At 63.8% G+C, this 10,491-nt stretch overlaps 1 protein-coding gene across 1 annotated transcript in view; it reads right to left on the minus strand.

Annotated features, from left to right (window-relative positions):
- Window positions 1–8,799, minus strand: part of SYNGAP1 (synaptic Ras GTPase activating protein 1) — a 193,448-nt gene extending 184,649 nt beyond the window's left edge. The window contains exon 1 of the mRNA XM_038742183.1: window positions 8,776–8,799. The gene's annotated coding sequence lies outside the window, so the exon portion shown is untranslated. The remainder of the gene's footprint in view (window positions 1–8,775) is intronic.
- Between the last annotated feature and the right edge of the window lie 1,692 nt (window positions 8,800–10,491).

Below are 10,491 nucleotides of genomic sequence, written 5' to 3' on the forward strand. Positions count from 1 at the left end.
CCCAGGGAACGCTCAGTAAGTAGCATCGCCTGCTCGACTGGGGGGGAAGGGACACAGCTACCCAAGGCGCTCAGTACAGCGCCCAGTAGAGACCACCTCTGCCTCCCAGGCGCTCAGCACAGTGTCCGGGAAGCGCTCAGTACATAGCATCGCCTGATGGAGTGGGGGGAAGGAACACAACTACCCCCTCTCCCTCCCAGGCGCTCAGTACAGTGCCCGGGAAGCGCTCAGTACATAGCATCGCCTGATGGAGTGGGGGGGGAAGGAGCACAACTACCCCCTCTCCCTCCCAGGCGCTCAGTACAGCGCCCGGGAAGCGCTCAGTACATAGCATCGCCTGATCGAGTGGGGGGAAGGAACACAACTACCCACTCTCCCTCCCAGGCGCTCAGCACAGCGCCCGGGAAGCGCTCAGTACATAGCATCGCCTGATCGAGTGGGGGGAAGGAACACAACTACTCACTCTCCCTCCCAGGCGCTCAGTACAGTGCCCGGGAAGCGCTCAGTACATAGCATCGCCTGATGGAGTGGGGGGAAGGAACACAACTACCCACTCTCCCTCCCAGGCGCTCAGTACAGCGCCCGGGAAGCGCTCAGTACATAGCATCGCCTGATGGAGTGGGGGGGAAGGAGCACAACTACCCCCTCTCCCTCCCAGGCGCTCAGTACAGTGTCCGGGAAGCGCTCAGTACATAGCATCACATGATCAAGTGGGGGGAAGGAACACAACTACTCACTCTACCTCCCAGGCGCTCAGTACAGTGCCCGGGAAGCGCTCAGTACATAGCATCGCCTGATGGAGTGGGGGGAAGGAACACAACTACCCACTCTCCCTCCCAGGCGCTCAGTACAGCGCCCGGGAAGCGCTCAGTACATAGCATCGCCTGATGGAGTGGGGGGAAGGAACACAACTACCCCCTCTCCCTCCCAGGCGCTCAGTACAGTGCCCAGGAAGCGCTCAGTACATAGCATCGCCTGATCGAGTGGGGGGAAGGAACACAACTACCCACTCTCCCTCCCAGGCGCTCAGCACAGCGCCCGGGAAGCGCTCAGTACATAGCATCGCCTGATCGAGTGGGGGGAAGGAACACAACTACCCACTCTCCCTCCCAGGCGCTCAGTACAGAGCCCAGGAAGCGCTCAGTAGAGACCTCCTCTGCCTCCCAGGCGCTCAGTATAGCGCCCGGGAAACGCTCAGTACATACCATCACCTGATCGAGTGGGGGGCAAGGAACGCATCTACCCACTCTACCTCCCAGGCGCTCAGTACAGTGCCCAGGGAACACTCAGTAGAGACCACCTCTGCCTCCCAGGAGCTCAGTACAGAGCCCGGGAAGTGCTCAGCAAATACCATCGCCTGCTTAGGTAAAGAACACGTCTACCGACTCTGCCTCCCGGGCGCTCAGCACAGCACCCAGTAGAGACCATCTCTGCTTCCCGAGCGCTCAGTACAGTGCCCAGAAAGTGCTCAGTTGCGACCATCTCTGCCACCCAAGCGCTCACTACAGCGCCCAGGGAACACTCAGTAGAGACCACCTCTGCCTCCCAGGTGCTCAGTACAGAGCCCAGGAAGTGCTCAGTAGAGACCATCTCTGCCTCCCAAGCGCTCAGTACAGTGCCCAGAAAGTGCTCAGTCGCGACCATCTCTGCCTCCTAAGCGCTCACTACAGCGCCCAGTGAACACTCAGTAGAGACCACCTCTGCCTCCCAGGCGCTCAGTACAGAGCCCAGGAAGTGCTCAGCAAATACCATCGCCTGATTGGGTAAAGAACACGTCTACCGACTCCGCCTCCCGGGCGCTCAGTACAGTGCCCAGGGAGCGCTCAGTAGAGACCACCTCTCCCTCCCAGGCGCTCAGTACAGAGCCCAGGAAGCGCTCAGTAGAGACCATCTCTGCCTCCCAAGCGCTCAGTACAGCACCCAGTCAGCGCTCAGTAGAGACCACCTCTCCCTCCCAGGCGCTCAGTACAGCACCCAGCCAGTGCTCAGTATTGACCACCTCTCCCTCCCAGGCGCTCAGTACAGCGCCCAGGAAGCGCTCAGTAAATATCATCGCCCGATTGGGTAAGGAACACATATCCCCACTCCACTTCCCGGGCGCTCAGTACAGCACCCAGTCGGCGCTCAGTATTGACCACCTCTCCCTCGCAGGCGCTCAGTACAGCACCCAGGGAGTGCTCAGTAGAGACCACCTCTCCCACCCAGGTGCTCAGCACAGCGCCCAGTCAGCGCTCAGTAGAGACCACCTCTCCCACCCAGGCGCTCAGTACAGCACCCAGTCAGCGCTCAGTAGAGACCACCTCTCCCTCCCAGGCGCTCAGTACAGCACCCAGTCAGCGCTCAGTAGAGACCACCTCTCCCTCCCAGGCGCTCAGCACAGCGCCCAGTCAGCGCTCAGCATTGACCACCTCTCCCTCCCAGGCGCTCAGTACAGCACCCCGTCAGCGCTCACTATTGACCACCTCCCCCTCCCAGGCGCTCAGCACAGCACCCCGTCAGCGCTCAGTAGGTACAATCGATGCACTGATGGGGTGGGGAGGGTCCCCCCTCCCCGCTGGGGGGCGGCGGGAGAGGAAAAGCGTCTAGTTGGTAGCCGGGGTGGGGGGGGGAGATGTGGTGGGAGCGGGCGGGGGCGAACCTACCGGGCGGGGGGCTACTGTCTGGACGGAAAGGGGGGGGTAGATGTGGTGGGAGGGGGCGGGGGAGGGCGGGGGGGCTACTGTCTGGACGGAAAGGGGGGGGGTCGTGTGTGTGCGGAATCCAACTCTAGATCCACCCCATCATCGCCCCCCGCCGTTCCCTGGGCCTGCCATCCCTCCCTCCCTCCCTCCCTCCCATCCACCTTGGGGGAGGGGGTGGATGGGCTCTGTACGAGACGCCCCCGGCCCCTCCCCCCCCCCCCCGTTCATCTCTCCCCCCGCCCCCTCAGCTCTGGCGGGGCGTCCAGCACAGCCTCCCCGCCCCCGGGCCTGCTGTCTCTCTCCATGCCGCCCGCCCGCCCCGCCCGTCTCTGGCTGTCTCTCTCTCGGCCGCCCCCACGCCTGTCTCTCCCTCCTGTCTCTCTCTGTCTCCCCCGGCTTGTCTCTCAGCATCTCTCTGGCCCTGTTTGTCTCTCCCCGTCTCTGCCCGTCTCCCCCAGGTTGTCTCTCCCCGTCTCTCCGGGCGGGCCTACCCGTCTCTGTCCATCTCTCCGGTCCCGGCTGTCTCTCCCCACCGCCCCTGGGTTGTCTCTCCCCGTCTCTCCGGGCCTACCTGTCTCTCTCCGTCTCCCCCCGGCTGTCTCTCCCCGTCTCTCCGGTCCTGCCCGTCTCTGTCCGTCTCCCCCAGCTTGTCTCTCCCCGTCTCTCTGGGCCTACCTGTCTCCCCCAGGTTGTCTCTCCCCGTCTCTCCGGGCGGGCCTACCCGTCTCTGTCCATCTCTCCGGTCCTGGCTGTCTCTCCCCACCGCCCCCGGGTTGTCTCTCAGCGTCTCTCTGGTCCTGCCTGTCTCTCCCCGTCTGTCCGGGCCTACCTGTCTCTCTCCGTCTCCCCCAGGTTGTCTCTCCGGGCCTACCCATCTCTGTCCATCTCCCCCCCCGGCTGTCTCTCTCCATCTCTCCGGTCCTGCCCGTCTCTGTCCATCTCCCCCCGGCTGTCTCTCCCCGTCTCTCCGGGCCTGCCCGTCTCTGTCCATCTCCCCCCGGCTGTCTCTCCCCGTCTCTCTGGGCCTACCCGTCTCTGTCCATCTCCCCCCAGCTGTCTCTCCCCATCTCTCTGGTCCTGCCCGTCTCTCTCCATCTCCCCCCAGCTGTCTCTCCCCGTCTCTCTGGGCCTACCTGTCTCTGTCCATCTCTCCGGTCCTGGCTGTCTCTCCCCACCTCCCCTGGGTTGTCTCTCACCGTCTCTCCGGTCCTGTTTATCTCTCCCCATCTCTCTGGTCCTGCCCGTCTCTGTCCGTCTCCCCCGGCTTGTCTCTCACCGTCTCTCTGGTCCCGTTTGTCTCTCCCCGTCTCTCTGGGCCTACCTGTCTCTCTCCTTCTCCCCCAGGTTGTCTCTCCCCATCTCTCTCCATCTCCCCCGGGTGTCTCTCCCCGTCTCTCCGGTCCTGGCTGTCTCTCCCCACCGCCCCTGGGTTGTCTCTCACCATCTCTCCGGTCCTGTTTATCTCTCCCCGTCTCTCTGGTCCTGCCCGTCTCTGTCCATCTCCCCCAGCTTGTCTCTCACCTTCTCTCTGGCCCTGTTTGTCTCTCCCCGTCTCTCTGGGCCTACCTGTCTCTGTCCGTCTCCCCCAGGTTGTCTCTCACCGTCTCTCCGGGCCTACCCATCTCTCTCCGTCTCCCCCCGGCTGTCTCTCCCCATCTCTCTGCTCCTGCCCGTCTCTCTCCGTCTCCCCCCAGCTGTCTCTCCCCGTCTCTCCGGGCCTACCTGTCTCTCACCGTCTCTCCGGTCCTGGCTGTCTCTCCCCACCGCCCCTGGGTTGTCTCTCACCGTCTCTCCGGTACTGTTTGCCTCTCGCCGTCTCTCCGGGCCTACCCGTCTCTGTCCATCTCCCCCAGGTTGTCTCTCGCCGTCTCTCCGGGCCTACCCGTCTCTCTCCGTCTCCCCCCGGCTGTCTCTCCCCGTCTCTCTGCTCCTGCCCGTCTCTGTCCGTCTCCCCCAGGTTGTCTCTCCCCGTCTCTCCAGGCCTACCCATCTCTCTCCGTCTCCCCCAGGTTGTCTCTCCCCGTCTCTCCGGGCCTACCCATCTCTGCCCATCTCCCCCGGGTGTCTCTCGCCATCTCTCTGGTCCTGCCCGTCTCTCTCCATCTCCCCCCGGCTGTCTCTCACCATCTCCGCGGGCCTGCCTGTCTCTGTCCATCTCCGCCAGCTTGTCTCTCACCGTCTCTCTGGTCCTGCCCGTCTCTCTCCATCTCCCCCAGATGTCTCTCCCCGTCTCTCCGGGCCTACCCGTCTCTGTCCGTCTCCCCCTGCCTGTCTCTCCCCGTCTCTCTGGGCCTGGCTGTCTCTCTCCGTCTCCCCCAGGTTGTCTCTCCCCGTGTCTCCGGGCCTACCCGTCTCTGTCCATCTCCCCCGGGTGTCTGTCACCGTCTCTCCGGGCCTACCCGTCTCTGTCCGTCTCCCCCCGGCTGTCTCTCCCCGTCTCTCTCTCTGGGCCTACCCGTCTCTCTCTGTCTCCCCCAGGTTGTCTCTCCCCATCTCTCCGGGCCTACCCATCTCTGTCCATCTCCCCCCCGGATGTCTCTCCCCGTCTCTCTGGTCCTGCCTGTCTCTGTCCATCTCCCCCCGGTTGTCTCTGTCCATCTCTCCGGTCCTGGCTGTCTCTCCCCACCGCCCCTGGGTTGTCTCTCCCCGTCTCTCTGGGCCTACCTGTCTCTCTCCATCTCCCCCGGGTTGTCTCTCACTGTCTCTCCGGGCCTACCCATCTCTGTCCATCTCCCCCAGATGTCTCTCGCCGTCTCTCCGGTCCTGCCCGTCTCTGTCCATCTCCCCCCGGATGTCTCACCCCGTCTCTCTGGGCCTGCCCGTCTCTCTCCATGCCTCCCCGGCTGTCTCTCCCCGTCTCTCTGGTCCTGCCCGTCTCTCTCCATCTCCCCCCACCTGTCTCTCAGCATCTCTCTGGTCCTGCCCGTCTCTGTCCGTCTCCCCCAGGTTGTCTCTCACCATCTCTCCAGGCCTACCTGTCTCTCTCCATCTCCCCCGGGTTGTCTCTCACTGTCTCTCCGGGCCTACCCATCTCTGTCCATCTGCCCCAGGTGTCTCTCACCGTCTCTCCGGTCCTACCCGTCTCTGTCCATCTCCCCCCGGCTGTCTCTCTCCATCTCTCCGGTCCTGCCTGTCTCTGGCCATCTCCCCCCGGATGTCTCTCCCCGTCTCTCTGGTCCTGGCTGTCTCTGTCCATCTCCCCCAGCTTGTCTCTCCCCGTCTCTCTGGTCCTGCCCGTCTCTGTCCGTCTCCCCCAGCTTGTCTCTCCCCGTCTCTCCGGGCAGGCCTACCTGTCTCTCTCCATCTCCCCGGTCCTGCCTGTCTCTCCCCACCGCCCCTGGGTTGTCTCCCACCGTCTCTCACCGTCTCTCTGGTCCTGCTTGTCTCTCCCCGTCTCTCTGGGCCTACCCGTCTCTCTCCGTCTCCCCCAGGTTGTCTCTCCCCGTCTCTCCGGGCCTACCCATCTCTGTCCATCTCCCCCGGATGTCTCTCACCGTCTCTCCGGTCCTGCCTGTCTCTGTCCGTCTCCCCCCCGGATGTCTCTCGCCGTCTCTCTGGTCCTGCCTGTGTCTCTCCATCTCTCCCCCGGATGTCTCTCACCGTCTCTCTGGTCCTGCCTGTCTCTGTCCATCTCTCCCCCGCATGTCTCTCCCCATCTCTCCGGTCCTGCCCGTCTCTCTCCATCTCCCCCCCCCCGGGATGTCTCTCACCGCCTCTCTGGTCCTGCCTGTCTCTCTCCATCTCCCCCCCGGCTGTCTCTCACCATCTCTCTGGTCCTGCCTGTCTCTGTCCGTCTCCCCCAGCTTGTCTCTCGCCGTCTCTCCGGGCCTACCCGTCTCTCTCCATCTCTCCGGTCCCGGCCGTCTCTCCCCACCGCCCCTGGGATGTCTCTCACCGTCTCTCCGGTCCTTCCCGTCTCTCCCCATCTCCCCCAGCTTGTCTCTCGCCGTCTCTCCAGGGCTCCCCGTCTCTGTCCATCTCCCCCCGGCTGTCTCTCACCATCTCTTGGTCCTGCCTGTCTCTGTCCGTCTCCCCCAGCTTGTCTCTCCCCGTCTCTCTGGGCCTGCCTGTCTCTCTCCATCTCCCCCAGATGTCTCTCCCCGTCTCTCTGGTCCTGCCTGTCTCTGCCCGTCTCCCCCAGCTTGTCTCTCACCGTCTCTCCGGGCCTACCTGTCTCTCCCCATCTCTCCGGGCCCCGGCCGTCTCTGCCCATCTCCCCCAGGTTGTCTCTCACCATCGCTACGTGTTGCCAACTTTTGCATTTCCCAAGCGCTTAGTACAGTGCTCAGCACACAGTAAGTGCTCAATAAATACGATTGATTGATTGATTGATTGATTGATCTCTGTGGTCCTGCCTGTCTCTCCCCACCTCCCCCGGATGTCTCTCACCATCATCTCTCCGGTCCTGCCCGTCTCTCCCCACCTCCCCCCAGCAGTCTCTGGCTGTCTCTCTGGTCCTCCCCATCTCTCCCCACCCCCCCAACTGTCTCTCCCCATCATCTCTCCGGTCCTGGTTGTCTCTCCCCACCTCGCCCCAGCTGTCTCTGGCTGTCTCTCCGGTCCTGCCCGTCTCTCCCCACCCCCAACTGTCTCTCACTATCATCTCTCTGGTCCTGCCTGTCTCTGTCCATCTCCCCCGGATGTCTCTCTCCGTCTCTCTGGTCCTCCCCGTCTCTCCCCACCTCCCCCAACTGTCTCTCACCATCATCTCTCCGGTCCTGGTTGTCTCTCCCCACCTCCCCCCAGCTGTCTCTCCGGCCCTGCTTGTCTCTCCCCACCCCCAGCTGTCTCTCACCATCATCTCTCCGGTCCTGGTTGTCTCTCCCCACCTCCCCCCAGCTATCTCTGGCTGTCTCTCTGGTCCTCCCCATCTCTCCCCACCCCCCCAACTGTCTCTCCCCATCATCTCTCCGGTCCTGGTTGTCTCTCCCCACCTCGCCCCAGCTGTCTCTGGCTGTCTCTCTGGTCCTGCCTGTCTCTCCCCACCCCCAACTGTCTCTCACTATCATCTCTCTGGTCCTGCCTGTCTCTGTCCATCTCCCCCGGATGTCTCTCTCCGTCTCTCTGGTCCTCCCCGTCTCTCCCCACCTCCCCCCAACTGTCTCTCACCACCATCTCTCCGGTCCTGGCTGTCTCTCCCCACCTCCCCCAACTGTCTCTCCCCATCATCTCTCCGGTCCTGGTTGTCTCTCCCCACCTCCCCCCAGCTGTCTCTGGCTGTCTCTCCGGCCCTGCTTGTCTCTCCCCACCCCCAGCTGTCTCTCACCATCATCTCTCCGGTCCTGGTTGTCTCTCCCCACCTCCCCCCAGCTATCTCTGGCTGTCTCTCTGGTCCTCCCCGTCTCTCCCCACCCCCCCCCAACTGTCTCTCCCCATCATCTCTCCGGTCCTGGTTGTCTCTCCCCACCTCCCCCCAGCTGTCTCTGGCTGTCTCTCTGATCCTCCCCGTCTCTCCCCACCCCCCCCAACTGTCTCTCACCATCATCTCTCCGGTCCTGGCTGTCTCTCCCCCCCAACTGTCTCTCACCACCATCTCTCCGGTCCTGGCTGTCTCTCCCCACCCCCCCAACTGTCTCTCACCATCATCTCTCTGGTCCTCCCCATCTCTCCCCACCTCCCCCAACTGTCTCTCACCATCATCTCTCCGGTCCTGGCTGTCTCTCCCCCCCCAAGTGTCTCTCACCACCATCTCTCCGGTCCTGGCTGTCTCTCCCCACCCCCCCAAATGTCTCTCACCATCATCTCTCTGATCCTCCCCATCTCTCCCCACCCCCCAACTGTCTCTCACCACCATCTCTCGGGTCCTGGCTGTCTCTCCCCACCTCCCCCAGCTGTCTCTCACCACCATCTCTCCGGTCCTGGCTGTCTCTCCCCACCCCAACTGTCTCTCCCCATCGTCTCTCCGGTCCTGGCTGTCTCTCCCCACCTCCCCCAGCTGTCTCTGGCTGTCTCTCCCCACCCCCCCCAGGGTCTCCCCTCCTCCTCCACCTCCCCCCATCTCTGTCTCTGCCTCCACCTCCGACCCCCGGACCCACGTAGACGCCCCCAGACCCCCCAAACCCCCCCCAAACCCCCAACCCCCCGACCCCCCTACCTCTGAACGGAGCGTAGGCCGCGCCTGGAAGGCTGCCGCGGTGCATAGAGGCCCGGGAACGGCTCATGGAGGCTCCCTCGGGGTTGGGGGGGGCCCTGGGGGGGTTTTTTGGGGGGTCTTGGGGGGTCTTGGGGGGTCCTGGGGGGTGGGGGAGGGGGAGGAGGGGGGGAGGAGGAGGGAGGATGGAGGGATGGAGGGATGGATGGAGGAGGAGGAGGAGGATGGAGGAGGTTGGAGGCGGAGGAAGAGAGGGGGTGGAGAGGATGGAGGAGGAGGAGGAGGAAGGAGGAGGAGGAGGAGGAGGAGGAAAGGAGGAGGAGGAGGAAGGAGGAGGAGGAGGAAGGAGGATGGGAAGCAGATCCAAGCGTCAGGAAAAGCCTCGCGGCCGCCGGGAAAAAGCAGGGGGCGGGTGGGGGGGGGGAGGAGGAGGGAGAGGAGGAGGAGGGAGGGGAGGGAGGGGAGGGGAGGAGGAGGAGGGAGAGGAGGAGGGGTCTCCCCCGCTCCCCACCCAACCGGGACCCGAAGAGACGCGCCCGGGGGCAGAGACGACCGCAGAGATCCCCGGAGAGAGAGACTGGGCAGGGGTGGAGACGAAGAGACACGGAGAGACGGAGACCTCGGGGACAGAGGCGAAGAGATACGGAGAGACAGGGAGAGGCAGAGACAGAGGCTGGGCAGAGAGACAGAGAGCCAGGAGAGACAGAGACCCAGAGAGCCCGGGGAGACGCAGAGACACAGAGAGACGGGGCCTAAGCAGAGAGACAGAGACCGATCCTAGAAAGAGACGCAGAGACCCTGGGGACAGAGACACAGAGAGCCCGGGGAGACACAGAGGAGAGACAGGGCCTAGGCAGAGAGACAGAGACCCCGGAGAGACAGAGACCTTGGGGACAGAGACGCAGAGAGCCTGGGGAGACACAGAGGAGAGACAGGGCCTAGGCAGAGACAGAGACCCCGGAGAGACAGAGACCTTGGGGACAGAGACGCAGAGAGCCTGGGGAGACGCAGAGGAGAGACAGGGCCTAGGCAGAGAGACAGAGACCCCGGAGAGACAGAGACCTTGGGGACAGAGATGCAGAGAGCCTGGGGAGACACAGAGGAGAGACAGGGCCTAGGCAGAGACAGAGACCCCGGAGAGACAGAGACCTTGGGGACAGAGACGCAGAGAGCCCGGGGAGATGCACAGACACAGAGAGACAGGGCCTAGGCAGAGAGACAGAGACCCCGGAGAGACAGAGACCTTGGGGACAGAGACGCAGAGAGCCCGGGGAGATGCAGAGACACAGAGAGACGGGGCCTAGGCAGAGAGACAGAGACCCCGGAGAGACAGAGACCTTGGGGACAGAGACGCAGAGAGCCCGGGGAGACACAGAGGAGAGACAGGGCCTAGGCAGAGACAGAGACCCCGGAGAGACAGAGACCTTGGGGACAGAGACACAGAGAGCCTGAGGAGACACAGAGGAGAGACAGGGCCTAGGCAGAGACAGAGACCCCGGAGAGACAGAGACCTTGGGGACAGAGACGCAGAGAGCCCGGGGAGATGCACAGACACAGAGAGACAGGGCCTAGGCAGAGAGACAGAGACCCCGGAGAGACAGAGACCTTGGGGACAGAGACGCAGAGAGCCTGGGGAGACACAGAGGAGAGACAGGGCCTAGGCAGAGACAGAGACCCCGGAGAGACAGAGACCTTGGGGACAGAGACACAGAGAGCCTG

The sequence above is a fragment of the Tachyglossus aculeatus genome, unplaced genomic scaffold, assembly GCF_015852505.1.
Source record: "Tachyglossus aculeatus isolate mTacAcu1 unplaced genomic scaffold, mTacAcu1.pri scaffold_101_arrow_ctg1, whole genome shotgun sequence".
Lineage (NCBI taxonomy): Eukaryota > Metazoa > Chordata > Mammalia > Monotremata > Tachyglossidae > Tachyglossus > Tachyglossus aculeatus.